Raw genomic sequence first — 19,235 nt, forward strand, 5'->3', positions numbered from 1 at the left:
TTCTGGGCTCTTTCAAAACACAGAGTAACAGAGCCTCTGGCCTGAAGGCGTACAGTCTAAAAAGACAAAGCATAAAGGTAAGAAGGAATACATCAGACAAGCAGTTGTCTGGTCCCATTACCTCTCTCATACAACACCCTCCACATAAAGCACCACAGCATTCCCCAACAATAGGGGAGTCATCCATTGTAGTAAACCTGTTTCATCTTTCATGGGGAGTGGGGAAAGGTATGATGGTGAAAATAAATATCTGGGGTGAAATCCTGGCCCCACTCAAGTCAATAGCAAAACTCCTATCATCATCAATAAGGCCGGGAGTTGACCCATATTGGTGTTGCATGTATGTATGTTTGTTTAAAAAAAAAAAAAAAGAAATTCAGAGAGAGGGAAGTTGACAAATACCTCTCCACAGCAAATTCACGTCTACGTGCAGTTTTTCTATTGGCATAACTAATTCCTTTAAGCATGCAGTATTGTTTGTTTACAGAAATTATACCATTACAACACCTAGTGTGGATGCAATTATAATGGTATAAAGGTGCTTATAGCACCACAGGTTATTCCCTTTCCTTTACAGGAATTAGCTGTGCAAATATAAGCCCCTCTCTATAAATACCTCAAAAAAGTAAACACCTGGGAGGGTAAAGAGCTATTTAAGCAAAAGGACAATGTTCTCAAAAGAACAAATGGATATAAAGTGGCCATGAACAAGTTCAGGCTGCAAATTAGAAGGTCTCCAACCATCAGAAGAACGCAGTTCTGGAACGCAGCCTCTCAAGAGGAGTTGTGGGGGAAAACAGCTTATTTAGTTCTGAGAGAGAGCTGGACCAATTCATAAGTGTGATTGTATTACAAGGGTACTTGTGATGGAAGGGGGCAGGGCTCAGCAGCCCCGGGGCTCACTTTCAGTGTATGTCTTACGTTCCTAAAGGTTCCTGCTTCAGGGTTTTAACCCATCCCTTGCAGGGGTCTGGAAGAGATTCCCCCTCCCTCTACACACACCATTTTTGGGAGGCGGGGAGAGAGGGGTTGGGTCTCCTCCTTCTGAAGCTTCAGAGATGGCAACCATTGGGATAGCAAATAGGGAGGGCCAAGGCTCTGAGGTAGCACCAAGCAGTCTTTCGCTCAGGTGCCTTGCTGGCTGATTGTCACTCACATACTCATGGTCTAAGTGATCTCCATATGTGGAGTTTGGAAGGAATGTTCCCCCAGATCATATTGGCAGTGAGGTTGAGGGTTTTTCCTGGTCATTTGCCAGGATTATCTGGGTACATCTCACTTAATCTGTTCCCTGCCATTGTGGGAGGTGTTAGGCACTGCTCCACCTCGGATTTTCCTATTGTCTGTCTGTAGCATATCATAATTTTCTAAGGGGCATAATACTTTAAACCCAACAAGTGAAATGGGATCAGTGGATGCTGCGTGGTGTTGAGGGCCCGTGTTATAGAGGAGGTCAGACTAGACGATCTGCTGGTCCCTTCTAGCCTTAAATTTTTATGACTATCAGTAACAGCATCCAGACTAGGGGAGTTATACCACATTAGCATTACTAGCATAGTTAAAGCAACACAATTTTTGCATGAAGATAAGCTCTTTCCGATAAGTGTCCAAATAGCTATGGTAGTGGGAGTAATAATCAGTGGTAGGATTTTTTTCCTGACATATGCAAACAATTAATTTACTCCCTGTGATGTGAAGATTGAAAGCACCTAACATTACTAGAATATACATATTTCAGTTTCAAATCTATTGCCTACTATTTGATCAAGTACTTCCTTGTTCTTGTGTTCTACTAAGGCACCCAAGTGGCTTTTACCTCTCCCTCCCTCCCATTACTATTATGTTTCTCACTGAATGTATGACAAGTAACTCAGGCCTTGATCCTGCAAAGACTTACGTGTTGAAATCAATTAACAGTAAATGTAAGCATGTGTAGAACTTCTGACAGGATTAGGGCATACTTTTGCAATGAAGTCAAGTCCTTCAAGGTATGGCTGCAGGCTTTCGCTGCTGTTCTCAGGTGAAGCTGAGAAGCTCTGCTATGCTGCTAATAGGAAAGGAACTTCAGTGAGGCTAAAAAATGAAATTAAAATGGAATACTTTTAGCAGGATGGTGGCAGCTGAAATAATGAAATTGACTAAAATTGCAGTTATCAGACATTTATGATTTGGCAAAGAGTAAAGCAAAAGCAGGCCTGGAACCAACTATTAAGCAACAGGGAATATCCCTCATATCATACCAAGACACTGCTCATCTCTTCCTATAGCATCCCAAATAGCTCTTTAAAGGCAGGTGAGGGAGTATTGTCTAATAGCTAGAGCACAGGACTGAGACTAACAGCGATTTGCTGTGTGATCTGAGGTTATTTAACTTCTGTGCCTCAGTTTCCATTAAAAAGGGATAACTCTTGCATCTGTCACAGGAGTGTTTTGTCTAGGGGGGAGTTTGTTGAAGCATAAAGCACTCTGAGCTGCTTAGGTGGGAGGTTCCATAGAAGTGCTAAATATTACATTTCCTGTGCACCTTTCCCCATCTATTTTTCTTTTGCAGAGCAGTTTTAATAAGTCCCCCACAGAAGTGGTCCCTCCAACTCAGGGTTGAGACATACTGGAAGGGCAGGGCTGGAAAAGAATGGATTGCCCTGATTATGCTCTACGAAACAGAAGATTGACCACAATCATGGAAACAGCCGGATTCTTTTCATTAGCATCATGACAAAGAATATGTAGCAAACTGGAGGGCAGAAACTAAGTCCTGCCATTCTTGCCTAAAAGTTTTAAAAAGAGTTTCTGAAACTCTGTCCCTCCCTTCACTGAGAGATGACTTGCCTTGGTCTCAAGAGCTTGTTTCTAGTGTGCTAAGGGAAAGCACAAGAAACTCAAATGTGATCAAATGGAGACTTTGCAATGATGGCTGGCTAGAAAATTGGCCAAGTGAACCATTCCTCAGTCTGTCTATGCCTTCATTAAGCTAGGCAGAACATATTGCTCAGCTTATTTTTCTCCCATTCAATCATAGATCTGTGGTACAATATTTAACTCTACATCAGACCTGTTCTGTTCAACTCATTCTCTCTGCATGGTGATCATCAGGATTAGAACTAGATTCCCCTCTCCCGCCCTGAAGGTCACTAGTTCTTTTCTAATTTTACTCTGAAGTGGTAGGGGTGGAGGTGCTGTGTAAATAAATAGAGCTCGCTCCTAAATCTATATTCAAGGCACATGAATAAATGGCTGGCTTTTCAAAAGTACCACGTACGCAGCAATATCCATCAACTAAAAGGAGCTGTTGGGAGTTCTTTTGAAAGCCAGACCAATTATTTCGGTGCCTAAACATTGAGTTAGAAGTGAACCTTATGCTTTTATTTTTCAAAATCTTTGTCACACAATTATTATATATGTTTGCAGCTGTTCTTCATTAATGTAGTAGTTGGATTGACCACATAAACCCAAAATGCTAATGATCCATCTTTCAGATGGAACAGAAGATTGAGATCTAGCCCACTTGCAGTCAATGCAGATCCCATGACACTTCCCTCAGGAATGGATACACGTACCCTGATGTCCTGTTTGGATTCCAATTTGTGTAATTACCTTTCACTATCAGAAATATTCCCTGCATTTTCAAATACATAAGGTCTTTAGTTCCTGTCCTAAACTCCTGGGTAATGTGGAGGCACACTGTTCAACAGTTGCCATGTTCCAACTCAGAAATAAATGCCTATCAGTGGTAAGTGGAATGATCCCTATTTTCTTCATTCTGCAAACTACTTTGGGTTCAAGAACAGGAAACGTACTATACACTGTACAAATATAATTACTTACAACGAATAGTAAAAGGATGTCCAATTTACTTGTCTTTGCTAGGTGGCTGTTGAAAGGGTGAACAAGTTCAGGTAAAAAGTAAGGGCTTAGCCACAACAAAACCAAAATTTGAACATTTCCTGCAGCTTAGGGGAATGGAGTAGACTTTTTGCTTGCTTGCCTGTTTAAACTATTGTTGCATCTCTGTGCTTGCTGTTCACAAGCTTGACCCCAAAGAAAGTACCATGAAAGGGCCATTTTAGATAATCCATAGTAATTATTTGATTTGCAACATGGAAAATGTCAGGGCATGAAGGGTTAGTAACAAAGTTTAAAAATAAGGAAGGACAATCCACTGTGTTTGAATACTTTAAGATGGATTAAAGTTTGAGCCAAAACATTAGTTTAACATAGATACAAACATTTCAATAATAATACGATAGGGTTTTTTGTTTAATTCAATATAACATGACTTTCTTCTTTTTAAAATCAAAACATTTCCCTGCAAAACAGAAGATCATTGCTCTATTATGAGAATCACAAAGTTTAACTCATTATAATGCTCGGCACTTCAGTGTGTTTTTAAGATGTAAAGTGTTGTAACAAACATTACAAACCCACTGAAACTGAGGAGTTTCATTATCCAAGAAGACTGAAGTGCAAGCAGGACATGGCATAAGCAGAGATAAGTCCAAGATTTATGCCCACCTACTGGGTCTGGAGACCTAAATCCAATAGTGATTGGCAATTAAAATACTTAGATGGATAGAACAGTAATAGTTATTTGACAATGTGCTCCGGGCTGTATAAGAGATAATTCCTCTCCCAAGTATCGTATAAGTTAAGAAGAGTAAATTAGGAGTTTAAAAAAAATCCTTGCAAGTTTGCGTCATCAGGCAAGGACAAGTTTATTTTTAAAAATATATCACAACTCTCTCTCCAGGGAGTTGAAGCACATTTTTTGTTTTAGGAAAAGGCCATTCTGGCTTGTGGATGTCTCAGAACTCCTCTCCCCCCCCCCCCCCCACTGCGCCTTTCAAAAGGCAAGAGAATAAATACAGTTCCTAGAAGACAGTGAGTGTGTTGCTTGGTGTATGGAATTTCTTCTCTGATCATTTCTAATTCAGCGATACATGTATGAATGATTATGGCTTCTCACAAATATACCTGACACACTGGACATGACCACTGTGATTACAGCCTGCAAAATTAGCCTGTTTGGAACAGCTTCAGTGGGAATGAAGATAAATAGTGACAGAAACTAACCTATCAGCACAGAGGTCCCATCCCCTCATTCAGCACTTTCCCCAATCAGTCCTGCTTCAATAGATGATCCCAGCATGACACCTAGTGGTAGCTGCACACTAACCTAATTTGTTAGTCTCTAAGCTGCCACAAGTACTTGTTCTTTTAACCCTTTAAGTGGCTATTAGAAAGAATATGGTTTCTTTCCAAGAGCTTCACTCATGTTTTTAAATCCATTGCAGCTGTGTGACAAATATCCCTCATGAACCGAAATGAGAACAGTTGAATTGCCTGAGATAAAAATCTTTCTCGCACATTCTCAAGTTCAGAGTAGTTTTCTGGACTTTCTACACACTATGCCTCACTTGAACTCGATACTTGTACTACTATGATTGTTTGGTACAAAGTGCTTTCCCACCCCCTCTACGTATATAGACTCTTTGGGTTGGGGCTGTGGGTAAAGATGCCCAAGTTATGGAAAAACCTAACTAATTTATTTCTAATGAGATTTAGGCTCCTGAATACAAGGACCAGATTTACAAAGGTATTTATCTACATCTTTAGGCACGTAACTCAACTAGGTGCCTTTGTAAATACCAGTAGATACCTAACTTCCATTGACTTTCCCTTACAATTAACTGACTTACCCATTAAATGTTGTAAATTCCACTAAGCACTTTTGATGCTTAAACACCTATGTAAATCTGACCCCTATTCATACAGCTTAAGGCCAGAAGTGACCACTAGATCATCTGAGCTGATCTCTTGTATGTCAAGCCCAACACCACCCTCACCCAGCATCATCACCCACTAATAAAACCAGACAAATGAAAGGAGACCAAAATATTACAGCCTTTTGGAAAATGGGTCGCACGCTCCTAGATTACAAAGGTGCCTTTGAAATTTTTACCCTGTATTCACTGTATCTCCATGTAGAGTCTCGCACATTTGGAGCACAACTGTAATACAGCTAATGATAATCTGGAACTGGTCAAAAGACACAAAAGTGATCTATGACTATTATGTGACTAAAAGAAGGAAATTCAGTTCATCATTACTTCAGGATCATACTATTTGTAGTTTGCAAGTATCTGGATGGCTTCCTGGTAATTATGAGCACCCCAATTCCAAAAGTTTCATGAATTTTTAGCACAAATATTTTTTCACCTGAAAGTTTGTACTGGAAATTATATCATTACCCATTTGTTCGCCTCCTTTTTCCAACATTCAATCAGGGAACAGAAACAGCAGGTGAGTTACGTGTTCTGTCACAGATCATAATGAATTTGCTAATACTCAAAGTTAACAGTTATTGATAACCTGTTCGCTGGAATTTATTTGCATGAATTATCCGAACACTCACAAAGAACTTGAGAAAAATCACAGCAACTAGGACTGGTTCACAAAATTCTTCAAACAGGAAAATAAAGGGCTAAATCTGCAATTTATATTTCAACCAGCCATAAGATATCCATTTGAGGAGAATCTTATAGCCATATGTGCTATGTGTCATATCTACAGTTCTCTTTACAACCGTGGGAGCATACTGTCCAAGGTTTTGTCTACAAAGTGTGACAATGCACACCACAGAGCTCTGAAGATGGCGTGGTCTAACTGCCCTGTGTAGCTCCAGCTGATATGTTCTAAAAGGTTCCTAGCGTACAGTAATGTTTCAAACAAGACTACATCAATGCACCCAGCAGGGTCTACACAAGGCAGTTAGAGTGCAATACTTTAGAATGCGCTACAGTTTACACTCCTCTAATGAGTACAGACACACTATGTAGACAAGCCCCAAGTTTGTCTTTCACTTCTGGTCCAAGGTAGACGCTGAGGTCTGAGTCAATAATAATGAAAACTAATGGAACAAGGGAAAGGAGACAAACTCCTTGCTCGGAAGTAGTACTTGCTTCAGTTTTTGATGAAGGTATAGGCTACTTTTCTTTTTCTAACATCCCAATGTATGAACATTTTATTCAAGTGCTGGCTTTACGCTTTTTAAAGATTTTTTCCCCAAATAGCATAGACTACATCTTACCAGGGCCTAAACACAAACAAAAGCAAAATGACTGAAATAGTCTAAAATATAGTGAACCTACATAAAAAGTGCATTCCAAGTTTTACTGATATTACTGATTCCAGCAATATTATCTATACCTAAAAATGGGAAACATTGCTGGAACCATATCTCTAGAACTGGAATGCATACAGTGGATGCATACTCATTGTCTCTCAACTCCTATGGTTTCTGTTGTGCTACATTCTCATCTTATATCGGACACTCGTCCTTACTGCTGATGTAGGAGTACATACACATGCACACACACCAGATGGACTGACCACAAAAGTAGTGCTATTCCGGGGGGTGGAGGGGGGAGAAGGAAGAAGAGTGTCACCATCGATCTCAGCACTAATCAATGCATATCGCAAATAGAACATGCACATACCAGTGCTTGGGTCTCCTATTTAGAGCATAGTAGTTTTAAGATTATATCTGTTCAGCCATGTAAGGGCCAGCCTCAGGCTCATTTCTGATGGCTTAATGCCCCTTCTATGCAGTTGTACCAGGTTCAGAGAGGCATTGAGACTTCTTAGGCTGGTAGTGGTCTGGAGGGCATATGGTTCGGTTTCTTCCTCAGAATAGAAGGAGTGGAAAGGTTCCCAACTCAGAGCACCTCCTGGGGCCAGGTCCATGACCATCTTCAAAGAGCCTTTTCTTTTTTTCGGGAGGTGGGGGAGGGAGAGGAAGATCAGGCAACTTGATTAGTCTGTAGTGATTTAGAAAAGCAGAAGATATCTGATACCACAGGGCTTTTTAATCTAGTAAATAAAGCTATGACAAGAGCCAATGGCTGGGAGATGAAGTCAGCAACGTTTAAATCGTAGAAAAGATTCAAATTGTTAACAATGAGTGTAATTAGCCATTGAGGCAGATGACCAAGGGAAGCAGTATGTTCTCCATCACTAAATTTTTAAATCAAAATTTCAAAAATATATGCTCTGCCTCAGCCATAAGGTGCAGACCTAGAGGCAGGAATCCCTGTGTGAAATTCTACAGTTTGGGCTAAGCAGGAGGTCAGGCCTTAGAGCCTATTAATCTTGTCCTGAAATTCTGTAATTATAACATGGCTGCCATTCGAAAGAAAGATTGCATTTATTGTTGTCATTATTGTGTACGCTGCAGCAACCGACACTGCTCAAGTCAGCAGTGAAAGCCCTATTGTACAGCACCTAGCACAAATGTAATATGAAAAACCACCCTGTTTTAAAAGCATGTAGTCTAAATAGACAAGACGGAGGAAAGGCAAGGGAAAGGAATGAAACAGAGCAATGGGTAACTGCATGTTAGTTCCAATTATTTATGTAGATAGTAGACATGTATTCATATTCTCATTTTAGAGAAAAAAAAACAGAGGCACTGCAAGGAGAATAGTTTGCTCAAGTTCACTCAGCAAGACAGTGGCAAAGCTAGGAACAGAATGCGGATCTTCTGATTCCCAGCCCCATGCTTTAAAAACAAGGCCATGCAAAGAGCTCATTGCATACACTAACATAATCAGTGCCTGCCTGCAGAAAAACACTTCCACATTTTAATTCTAATAAGATAGAAGTGCCAAGATGGGATAATTAATGAAGCAATAATCCCCAAGAAATTGGCCATTACCACCATTTAAGACTTTTTTAGTTAATGATTTGAGCTGGTTGACTGTCTAACAAACTCATTTAATAATTTCCATAATTGGCTACATTTTTAATGATAAATTTAGCAGACAATAGTATACTGGCAGAGAAAGACTTAGGCAGGCCAACTGCATTTACTGCCAAGTGGTTTTCCCACCTGAACTTCTATCTACTTCTCAGTGTTAAATGGGCCAACACCACCAACATACCTGATTGGTATTGTTGTAAACACTATGGGTATCATCACATGGAGTGATAAAGAAGTAGAGGAGGGGAAAATAGAGACAGACACAGAAGGATGATCCCATGTACAAAGAAGTCTGTATAGAGCTAGGATTTGAACCAAACTGTATTGACACTAAGTTTCCACTTAATCCAACAGGTCACAGTACCCCTTATATTTTTATATTAACCACAAGACCATCTTTTCCCTCTGTCTTCATCCACAGACAAGTTAAAATATTAACTCTCTTATCATGAGCTCCACCTATTACTTCCTACAACAACAAAACAGTCAGTACTATCAAAATACTTGATGGTGCCATCATATGGAGGGGTTGGCTGGGGGAAAAGGAAGTATGGAAGAGACTGAAGGTCATATATTCAAGAGTGCCTAAACAAGTTAAAAGCCTAAGTGCCATTTTCAAAAGATACTTAGGCTCCTAAGTCACTTGGAAAATTTTGGAAATTTTACCTTAAATACCAAAAGTACAGAGCTTTTCATCCCTAAACTGGGACAAAGAAGACAACATTTTAACATGTATATTTATCCACCTGAATCCATTGTCACTAGAGGTCATTTGAGCCAAGAGGTTTAAGAAGGATTTAAAAAAAAATCATTTACATGGCTAATTTCAACATCTACGGCTAGAAGGAGTTAATACATGGGATATAAATCTCTATTCTTCAGGGCATGTCAGCCATTAAGTGATGTTCAGAGTCACAAAATCACTATTGCTACCTTAGTTACAGCTTCAGCAAATTGAAATAATCTTTCACATGCAAGCATACCCACTCCAGACCACAGCTGAAGGACGCTCTCAGGGGGATAGCGCAGTGGAAGGGAAGATTGAACTGCTAGAGCCCAACATGCTAGTTTCAAGATAGAGGGTTCATCCTTCAATGCAACTTGAGGAGGCTCTGCACTTCAGAGGTTTTTCAGCATCTGGCATGATCAAGCCCATATGGAGGGATTCAATCCGCACTTTCAGCTGTACAAAAATTTTAGGGAATTTATTGAAGTCATCCATAATTTATTCTACAGCAAAAATTAAAACAAACAAACAAACAAACAAAAACACCCACAAACACACACCACAACCACAAAAAAGCAACCCATCACCAATAATCCCTATGATAGGCAAATCTCACTAGGATGAGAGCTGGATTGATCAGGTTTGTATTTATAGGTGATCACAGCTAAACTATTGTGCAAGGACATCCTCTCTCAAGCCTTTCCATGATTCAGACGAGGCATTAAAAAGCATTTGAGTTATGGAGCGAAGTTTCATGAAAGCAATTGTAAATCATAAGATATAAACATTTTAAATGCAGACATCTTATCCATACTGTACATTGGTTATTAATAGACAGTGGTTACAATAATGAGCTGCCCTTGTTCATTATTCTCTCTGTGCTAGTACTATTTGTCTTGCTTGAAGTAATCCAGATACAAATTAAATCATGCAAGTGGTGAATTATCTCCCTGGGTAATTCCAGACATATTCTGAGCTGGTCCTGGATGTGCAAGATATACGTTACCAAGATGGGCTCTCAATTTATCAATAGAACTGTTGAGGTGCTCAGATACCACAAACATGGGAAGTGGCCTAAGAATCTACTCAGACAGAGTCAGAATTGGGGCTGAACTTTGGGATTTTTTTAGTCTGAAATTTGAAGATTGGTCCATCATAAAAAATAGGGACTAACAAAAGCCTTGGACCCCAGTACTATCAAAACCTGAAGTTAAAATCAAAACCCAAATTTTGGGTAGAACCCTTCCCTTGATGTAATCTGAATCAGAAAAAAGTATTAATATTTCACAGTATGAAAAATATAAAATGGGTCCAATGCCCCCAAATGTAGCCCATGTAATATACAATTCTCTCTCCTTCTGCCCTTCCGCTCATTCAGCCCTCCCTAACCCACAAAACCTCAAGTCAACGTGTTTCCAGAGTAAACAGTGTCACACACTGAAAACATCAGTTTACATAGAAAGATGTGTGACAGACATGTAGTCATTTTGCTTAATACGCTACTGGAAGGTGCTCAGATACTCTGGTGATGAGTGTAGAACCTGAGAAGAACAGAAGAATGTTGAGTGGGAAGCCAGAATGTTTTTGTTCTTTTCAGTATACACACCACCCTTCCACCAATGAAACACGGCTACCTCTAGAGAGAGACATGACAGCTATTCTGGCCCATTTTCTAGTGATAGTCAGTCACCTGATTCTAGAATCAGAATTATTTCTAGAATCAGGTGACTGACTATCTCCTGAGCATGATAAAGCCCTGCCCTGAGCTCAATTAAGTGGGAGTCTAGAATTACCTACTTGAAGGGATATTCCAGGGATTGAGCAAAACTGAATCCTCGTGGGATGAGGAAGCCTACCAGAAGTGAAGCACTGTTTCAAGGACGACGACTACAGTTACCTTGTCCCAGCAGAGAAGAGGTTTGAGTCCAGGATTGAGGCAAGGATGAGACCTTGGAGAAAGAACTCTCAGAGGCCCAGAATCCACCATAAGGAGAACCTGGAAACTGGGATCTCCTAGGAGTACAGGAAATCCCCAGAGAGAGAGATGGGATTTATCCTGTCCCAAAGGAGAAGAAATTTAAACCCAGTATTGGGGCTGAGAATAGACCTGAGGAGAGAGACTCTCCAGAGAAGCCAGGGGAATGAGTGGAACCAGCTGAGTTCTGTTGCTTGGAGGGAATTGGGAGCCAAGAGATCCAAGGTTTAAAGCCCCAGAAATGAAAAGATTTGGAAATTGAAAGGGCCACAAGAACTGAGTTTATAAAGGACTTTATACATTAAACCCTGAGACAGGAAATACCATTTTAATTACTCTTGGCTGTCAGCTATTGGAAAACCCAGGAGGGAAACTGAGGTAAGATAACTAAGTGCTATGCTATGAAGGGGTTTGCCCGGCTGCAATTTTATTTAAACCTTCCTGAATCATGCCTCCTTCTATGTCTAGACTGACTGTCTTTAAAAATAACACAAAATACCCAGTGTATAATGGAAATCTCTAGGGTTATAAATGAGTTCACTCACCAGCAAGTGCCCCCTCATGGCAATACATGCTGTAGCAGCTCTCCCTTCTCTGGCACCCTCTGCCAACAGCTGCTCCAGTTCTGTGGTGACTTCTTTTCCAATGATTTGGCCCTCTGGCCAGGTCACCATCTTAAGTCCACCCTTTCTGGTGTCACAAATGTCCAAACAAAAGTCCTCAAAAGCCTGTAACACAACCAAAATCCTTCTACCCTCTTCATGGCTATTCCTCAGACTGTCTTTAGCGCTTAGCTTGCAGCCCCTGTGCTGGGCTCAATAATCCCCACAATGAGTTTGTATGCCTCTGTTCCAGGGGCCACTAGGGAAATCCAGTCCCACCCTCTACTCAGCACAGTGCCTGAGTAGGCACAGGGCCCACAGACTAGGTCTGCTCCTTCAATCAAGCTACAATTTTCCTTGGGTCACTTTCTACCCAGCTTCTTAAGTTCCCCTCTGGGACCCCCAGTCTCTTCCCTGCTTAATCAGGTTCTCTCTTATCCCTCCCTGCTAGGGAGATTTTCCATCTCTTCTCTGTTTTGCCAGGGTCTCTCCCAGGCCTCCCTGCATGGAGGGCTTTTATTCTGGCTCTGAGCTTCACTCCTGGATCTCATTCTAGCTCTTTCTCCAGCTACCCTTTGTCACCACTGAAACCTGCTTTCCCTCTTTATTGCAGCCCCTTTCTGCTCTTTATGGGGAACTGCCTGATTCCCGTCATGTGGTGCTCATTCTGTAATCAGGTTTGCTTAGTCCCAGCTTCTCCAGACTATGGGGAAAGATACCAGGTCACAAGGGCTCACAGCAATCCCATTCTTGGCGATATTCTAAGGTGTTTAAAGGATTAAAAATGTAGGCTGGCCAAGCCAGTTCAGATAAAATACATATTTACCTTAACTGATTTTCCCTATTTTTTATTTGCCTGTATGCCTGGATTCTTACCAGGAGTGGAAGAGGAAGTGACAATATATCAAGCACAGAGAAACCATGACTGGGATTTTCAAGCGAGTCTAAGCCCTGGTCTACACTGGGGAGGGGGTGGGGAGTGAGATTGATCTAAGTTACGCACTTCAGCTACGTGAATAATGTAGCTGAAGTCGACGTACTTAGATCCACTTACCATGGTGTCTTCACCGCGGTGAGTCAACTGCTGCCACTCCCCCGTTGACTCCACCTGCACCTCTCACGGCGGTGGAGTACAGGAGTCGACGGGAGAGCGCTCAGGGGTCGATTTATCTCATCTAGACTAGATGCAATAAATCGATCCCCGCTGGATTGATCGCTGCCCACCGATCCGGCGGGTAGTGTAGACATACACTAAGAGAGTTAGGGACCCAGCTTCTACAGAATTCCAATGGGATTTGGGTACTTACCTCCATTAGGCTTCTTTGAAAATCCCAGCGTAAGTGACTTCCCATAGGGCATCTGTAGCAGAGTAGGAACCAAATGTAAATCTCCCAAACCACAGACCAAAGCCTAATACACAAGACCAGCCTTCCTCTGATACTTCAATATAGTCTCTTCTAAACACTTTATGGGACTCATTGGAAGCATGGGGTAGACAAAAGGCTGTTCTCACAAGATTTCTAGCCCAATTTTGCAGACCCAAGAAGTTACAATCATTTGGAACTGAATCTCAGAACATATTCAGGATCATCAATCAATGGTTAAATCTATTACAGTAAAATCTGTCTTCACAACAGCTGAGAAAATACTGCAAGAAATATTCATGAGCATTCGTTTCAATGAAAGCAGGGAATTCACTTTGCCTGCATTCATAATCCTTTTTATTTATTTTCAGCGAATGTTAGTATGAGTGACTCTTTTGTTCACAAGACTGTTCACAGAAAGTGAAAGTCCCACAAATACACATGCAAGTAAATAAATCAGTAAAATCAATGTCTGTGGATAATTCCTGAATAGAACAAGGGCTACATTCAAATATATTATTTACTAGGAATAAGAACAGGAGTACTTGTGGCACCTTAGAGACTAACAAATTTATTTGAGCATAAGCTTTCGTGGGCTACAGCCCACTTCATCAGATGCATAGAATGGAACATATAGTAAGGATATATATATATATATATATATATACACACACATATATACACACACACACACATACAGAGAACATGAAAAAGTGGAAGTAGCCATACCAACTGTAAGAGGCTAATTAATTAAGATGAGCTATTATCAGCAGGAGAAAAAAAACTTTGTAGTGATAATCAAGATGGCCCATTTAGACAGTTGACAAGAAGGTGTGAGGATACTTAACATAGGGAAATAGATTCAATATGTGTAATGACCCAGCCACTCCCAGTCTCTATTCAAACCCAAGTTAATGGTATCTAGTTTGCATATTAATTCAAGTTCAGCAGTTTCTCCTTGGAGTCTGTTTTCAAAGCTTTTCTGTTGCAAAATTGCCACTTTTAAGTCTGTTACTGAGTGACCAGAGAGGTTGAAGTGTTCTCCTACCGGTTTTTGAATGTTATGGTTCCTGATGTCAGATTTGTGTCCATTTATTTTTTTGCGTAGAGACTGTCCAGTTTGGCCCTTCTGCCATGAACATTGGGAATTTGTTTTTACTGTGTCAGGTATTGGGGTCACCCTGCAAAAAGTAAGTGGCTGGTAGATGCCAGGAAGTGACCTTCATGCTTGTATGCTGGATGTTGGTGTCAGAGGATAGCATTTAAGGAACCAGAGCTGCAGGGCAGGTGGTGACACAACCCCTTACTGGTCTGGGTTGAACTCCAAAGTGTCACACTGTTTTCTCACTAAATTCCCTCAATGCTGTTCTCCCTAGTTGTGCACACTCTGCTAAAGCTAAAGTCAGAGATGTGTTGCAATCACGCACAGATTTCTAACCCTGGCACCACACACCTCCTGGGAGCAAGATATTTGACATCTTCTGGTCTCAAATTTGAATAGTTTTAAAAAAAAAAAAACCAACCAAGCACAGCAAGCAGAAAACAAAATGCAGTGCAGGCAACTGGCAGCTGCCTCTCAAATCCCAAACCTCTCTTTCCCACTTCAAGATAGAACCATAATGTCACTGAAATAAACTTCTAATAATGCAAATGATATTAATTATCAATGTTTATGCCAGTCACCAGTATCAGAAACAGAAGAATCTGAGCTGACTGCCTTGTCAGTCATATGAAAAGTTCTGCCTTAAATCAAAACAAAATACTGTCTTTCACTTCTGAATACAATTAAATGATTGTTTTCATGTTTATCTAGTCATTAAAGGCAAACCTCTAATGGGCATCTGTGCTGCTGAACTGATTTCATCCTATTACATAATCTCTACCATTAACTGATTAATTAGTGTTTTCCTTCTGCACAAGTGTCTAGACTGGGCTAGTCAATAGGCAGACAGCGGGTCAAATCCAGACCACCAGATGCTTTTGAACGGATCACAAAATATTTGATATACTTATTATCATTATTGTTATTGTGGTGTGAAAAATGTTTCTCTGGAGTCTGGACTTTTATCAAGAAATTTGGACCTTGACAAGAAATAATTGACTAGCCTGGAGGCTGACCTCTTCTATATGACAAGCCATTACATTTCACCCAGTTACCCCTGTTCTGAGCCCAAATATTTTAGCCAAATGCAAGGTTATCTTCCGGAAAGACATCCAGTATTAATCTGACAACATCAAGAGATCAGAACTCACACTTCCCTTCATGCTTTTTTATGGTTAATCACTATAATAAAAATGGTGGTTATTTCTAATTTGAATGTGTCTGGCTTCAGGTTCCATCTATTGTTTCTTGTTATGCCTTTCTCTGCTAGATTTAAGAGCCCTTTAGTACCCCGCATTTTCTCCCCATGAAGATACTTATACACTGTAATCACTGTAATTCAGATTCCTTTTCTCCCATCCTGAGGAAAATTCCAGACAATCAATGTTATGGCATATTTTACCAGGGTAAAAATTGAGAGGAGGGAGAGGGAAATAAGGTATTTGGATAGAGAATCAGTGGGCACAAATGCTCATTCACATGGAAGCCCAAAACTACATAAGGAGAAATTTCCCGAGGCAGATGGAAAAAAGTTTGTTGCCAAAAACTAAGAATGGGAGTTAAATCAGAAAACTTAATCCCCACAGTTAATGGGTGCAAGGAAAATTTTCATGCATATCCACCACAGATCACATCAAGGGGGTATGGTTCCGAAAACTGCTCTCCTTAAGGAGAGGGCTTTAAAAAATAGGGAGGGATGAGCACAGGAAGTGATGGGCCATTGGATTTCTGATGGGAGAGAGAATGAAGTGAAGAAAGCTTCTCTACCCTATCAGACCTGGCTAAAACAAACAGACTTCTTGTAGGGAACAACTCGAGGGTGTGATACACCTTTACTGCACCAGTTATAAAAAGTTATTTACACCCATGATTAAGTTTCTTGATTGAGGCTATTTGGTCAATATGTTCACAACCTTGACGGTGAAAGCTTTCTTCTCTGTATCTGCTTCTCTCATCTTCCAGGTCATGAGGCTCAGGAAGAAGGGCTTTGAGAAGCAAAGGAATGTGACACTAGACAGACCCATAGCATGGGCTCAGCATTAATGAAATGTAAAGAAATTTCTACATGAGCAGTGAAAATACGATAGGGAGACAATGGAAAAACGGTGGACATTCTGTCTGATATTTGAAGGACCTAGACAGCCTCAAGTCTGGTCATGCTAAATTACAAATGGCTGAGGACATCATCTAACAGAAGATAATTACAATGGCAACTCCATATATTACATGTTTCAGGAGCTACTGGAATAGTAAAAAGATCCACAAGTCTAAGGCAGCAGTCCTAGCATAACTATGAAATACCCATAACCTATGAGACTGAGATATTCACCTCTGCTGACAGGAATCCATCAAACTTGGGAGACTAGGGACCTAGAATTCTGCCACTGTGGCAACAAAAGCCTTCAGCGTTCTATGATGTGGTGTCATTATCTCCAGTACTTGTGAAACTGAAAATCGTTTTCTGCAGCACCAGCTTGGGAGAGAAAACATCACTCCAGTACAGGAAGGAACTTATATGTCAAACTATATAAACTCCATTAAGGCTACACAGCTCCTATGGGTGACAAAGTTACACTGACAAAGGAAAATTCCCATCATAAATATGGAAAACACAAGAACTTTGTATTTATTCTAAAAGAGCCTCACAAATGAGGATAGACCTAATCTATGTGTCAGAAGTGACAGCTGTCTTACAAGGAGATTTGCTGTTAATAACAATTTTGTACTAGTTTCCGTAGCAACTGCCACCTCACACTCCTGTCTCTGAGACACATAACATCTAATAATAATAATAATACTTTCCACTTCTATAATGTTTGTCGAGCGAATAGGCTAGATTTTTACTGGGAAACAAGTTTGGCTCTCACTGTGGTGTTTCAATTTACTCTGAACACTGATCATTTTGATGGGGGTGGGGGAACTGGTTTGGTAAGTGAAATGAAAAACACAAATATGCATTTGTTTTTTTAAAAAAATAATTAAAGTGAACCTTCCCTTCTTCCAAACCCATAGCAACAATGGATTCTGGAAGGATGAGAGACCAACATGCAGGAGAAAAAGAAAACAACACAGGAACAATCAGATGAGCTAGAACTCTGCTTGTTGGTCAGAACCTGTCCATTAGGAATCCATTTAGCAGCATCTCTAACAGGCCCTGAGAAGGCTAGCAAATCCAGTTAATTCTTCTAGTCGATGATGCCCATTATTGAGATCAGTTTTTGTACTAGCATAACTATTTCAGTTAAGGGTGTAATTTGTTTTATAGAAATAGTTATACCAGTAGAAGCCCTAGTGTGAATGCTGTTGTACCCGGCTAAAAGTGCTTTGTATCCTCATCAATTATTGGGAGTGGATCACATCCACCCTGACTGAATTGGCCTTGTCAGCACTGGTTCTCCACTTGTAAGGTAACTCCTTTCTCTTCATGTGCCAGTATGTTTATGCCTGCATCTTTAATTTTCACTCCATGCATCTGAAGAAGTGGGATTTTTTACCCACAAAAGCTTATGTCCAAATAAATCTGTTAGCCTTTAAGGTGCCACTGGACTCCTCGTTATTTTTTTTTATCAATATAGCGTAGTCCCCTTCCGGTGCCGGAATAAGCTCTATACACAAGCACTTTTATAGCAATATAGCTGTATAGTCTTTAACTATATTGTGTACCACTGTAACGACAGCTTGTGTGTGTAGAAAAGCCTGCCCTAAGTATGATCTTTCAGTTAAATTCCAGACACTTAGAACATTACAAGTAAGTCAGTCCCCAGTGAGATGGAGGATAGAGTGAACAAGTCCGATGCAGTATGCTCTAATTGACAAGCAGGGTGCAGTAGTTTTTTTCCAGTATGTTGCTTGCTCTTTGAGGATATAAGGCTACTTAGCGGGGTATGTCTACACCGCAAAGGATAATTGTAGTGCAGGTAGTCGTACACAAACTGGCTTTAATGTAGCTAGGACAGGTAACAATAGCAGTGAAGATGTAGCGGCATGGGCATCAGCAAAGGCTAGCAGCACAGTGTGCATAGGGTTCCCAGCTGGCTTGTTCTGGGGTGGCTAGCCAGTGCTGAAGCCGATGCCCCCATGTCTTCACGGGTTTGTTATGTGTGCTAGACAAATTAAAGTTAGCGATGGTATGCCTATGCACACTATCATCACACCTTAATTTGCTATATAGACATGCCCACATTTGTGCCATAATGCAAATGCAAGGATCAGTCCATCTCTGTTTCCAGTAGGTTATGAATTTAATCAAAATTCCTTTAGTACAGTTACATTTACAAGGCAGTACCTGGGTTTTAGATTAGCTGTGCTATCTCTTCTGGTTCTGCAGACCCTAATTCATTCCTAACAACCAACCCAGACTTCTCCCAAATGCTAATCGCTTCCCTCTCCCCACACTGCAGTTGGGTTGGGATGATGAGGAGGTGGACAGTGGGGGAGATGCATAATAAGAGTTATCAGACACCTGTACAAAAGCAATCTCTGGCAAAGAATTAGTCAAAAATAACCAGAAGCTGGGAATGGGTGACAGGATGGATTGCTTGATGATTACCTGTTCTGTTCATTCCTCTGGGGCACCTGGCATTGGCCACTGTTGGAAGACAGGATGCTGGGCTAGATGGACCTTTAGTCTGACCCAGTATGGCCATTCTTATGTTCTTAACCATAGGTTTCTTTCATATTTTACGTTATTCACATGAGTAGAGCATT

The 19,235-nt window shown here is 40.7% G+C and overlaps 1 protein-coding gene across 2 annotated transcripts in view; it reads right to left on the bottom strand.

Annotated features, from left to right (window-relative positions):
- LRRC4C (leucine rich repeat containing 4C) overlaps positions 1–19,235 on the bottom strand; it is an 860,187-nt gene that overhangs the window by 664,004 nt on the left and 176,948 nt on the right. The window lies entirely within an intron of this gene.

This window comes from Natator depressus, chromosome 6 (assembly GCF_965152275.1).
Source record: "Natator depressus isolate rNatDep1 chromosome 6, rNatDep2.hap1, whole genome shotgun sequence".
Taxonomy (NCBI): Eukaryota; Metazoa; Chordata; order Testudines; family Cheloniidae; genus Natator; species Natator depressus.